At 47.0% G+C, this 1,695-nt stretch overlaps 1 protein-coding gene across 4 annotated transcripts in view; it reads right to left on the minus strand.

Moving 5' to 3' along the window:
• The window catches only part of rbm47 (RNA binding motif protein 47), a 30,320-nt gene extending 28,832 nt beyond the window's left edge, over positions 1–1,488 (minus strand). For 2 of the 4 annotated variants that reach the window (XM_020602072.1, XM_020602069.1), the window contains exon 1: positions 1,304–1,488. The gene's annotated coding sequence lies outside the window, so the exon portion shown is untranslated. Of the gene's footprint in view, positions 1–254; positions 481–1,303 lie in introns of those variants that run through there. The other 2 variants (XM_020602071.1, XM_020602070.1) reach the window with 1 other exon arrangement.
• Positions 1,489–1,695: the final 207 nt, after the last annotated feature.

A 1,695-nucleotide genomic window follows, 5' to 3' on the forward strand; every position in this document is an offset into this window, starting at 1 on the left:
CAGGGGGGGGGGGGGGGTGGGGGGTGAACTTGAAGGAAAGAGCTAGAGAGAGAAAGAGGGAGGGAGGAAGGACAGTGGTAATTAGTGAGTTTGTACTTGACTCTCACTGACATAAGCCCAACATTCCACAGAACCGAGGGGGGGAGGAAAAAAGAAAAGTTCTGAACACATACACCGACACGCTAATGGTCCCAGGAACCATGTGAGAGAACCCCCTCCTCATCCAGAAAAAAACAAACACCTATTTTCCTTACAGCACACCACAGCTGACGCGTCCTTCACTTCAGGGCTGCATGATGTTAGAGTGATGGTGCTGCTGCTGGAGCTTCACTGTCCGTCACCTCAACTCTCCAAACACCGTCCGGCAGGTGTTTCAACCTTCTCTCCCGTGTCTTTTCAAGAAAACCTCCTTCTGTCTTTCTCTCTGTTCGTTTTACTCCCTGTTGATCTGTGTATAGTGTACACACTGACTGCTCCTAAAACTCACCAAACCAGAATCTGACTACCCAAACCCCCAACACACCTCCCTCCCTCCCTCCCTCCCTCTCCTGCTCATTCCCTCCTATCATTCTGGATGAGAAATGCTATCCTCCTGTGGCCCTGGCTAATGTGTGTGTGTGTGTGTGTGTGTGTGTGTGTGTGTGCGCGTGCACATGCAAACAGTCAGACCTGAATTATAGCAGCCAGAGCAGCATTCCTCCAAAGACGTTTCCTGCACACCTAGTCCAAAACCTCACCCCACATGATCACATCGACCACATGCTTATTACAGATGATCCCACACAAGCCGACCTGTACTCATTCACAAAAATATACACCGCTGAGGTCATGGTGACACACTGTCTTTATGTTAGAGTGCTCACTGCTTTGACGTATGCACTGTAGATCTCTCTGTAATGACATCCCTCAGTAATAACAACTCACTTGTGCCCTCGGATATCTCGTGTTTGACTGTCAGCATGATACAGATGTGACTGACCTGAGGGAAATCTGAAGCTTTAAATGTGTAAAATAAACAGTTTCTCACTTTGGTTAAACAGGCTCCTGCTGTAAGCCTGAACAGAAAGTAAAACAGTGAGGATATCTCAAATTTTACAGCACTGACTCAACTTGTTTTTCTTATTCTCCACCTTCATATTTCCTTCCCTCCCCTCCCACTCTTCATTCTCTTTCATTTATGACAATATGAGTCCTGTTTAATCTTGTAGAGCAGACCTTCTCGTTCAGTGTATTCTGTGGTTTAGTACTGTTTTCTCTCTCTCGCTCACTCTGTGTGTGTGTGTGTGTGTGTGTGTATACCTACCTGAATTCCTTGCAGAATTTGATGTGGGCGGAGCCAGGTATTTCCTTCTTCCTGTTCTCAGGTGCGTGGTGAGCGTGACGTCTTTGTGACAGCCAGTTGTCATGGAGACAGAGACCGAGCTGTACTTAACAGTAACAACTACAGACAGCCGACTGACAGGCTGAGAACAGAAGAGAGAAGTGAGGAAGCTGGATTCCTGTTTACAGTAACAGCACACACACACTAACACACATGCATACAGATAAAGTCCCCGCACACACATTCACACAAACTCAGTAGGGAACTTGTGAGTCTGTGTGTGGATAGAAAACTGAGATTGAGTCAGATGTGCTCATACAGAGAAATAACGTTTCAACACAGCAGCTGAACTCAAGCAGGGAGGAGATTGGGGC

Source organism: Monopterus albus, unplaced genomic scaffold (genome assembly GCF_001952655.1).
Source record: "Monopterus albus unplaced genomic scaffold, M_albus_1.0 scaffold54.1, whole genome shotgun sequence".
In the NCBI taxonomy this organism is placed as follows: domain Eukaryota; kingdom Metazoa; phylum Chordata; class Actinopteri; order Synbranchiformes; family Synbranchidae; genus Monopterus; species Monopterus albus.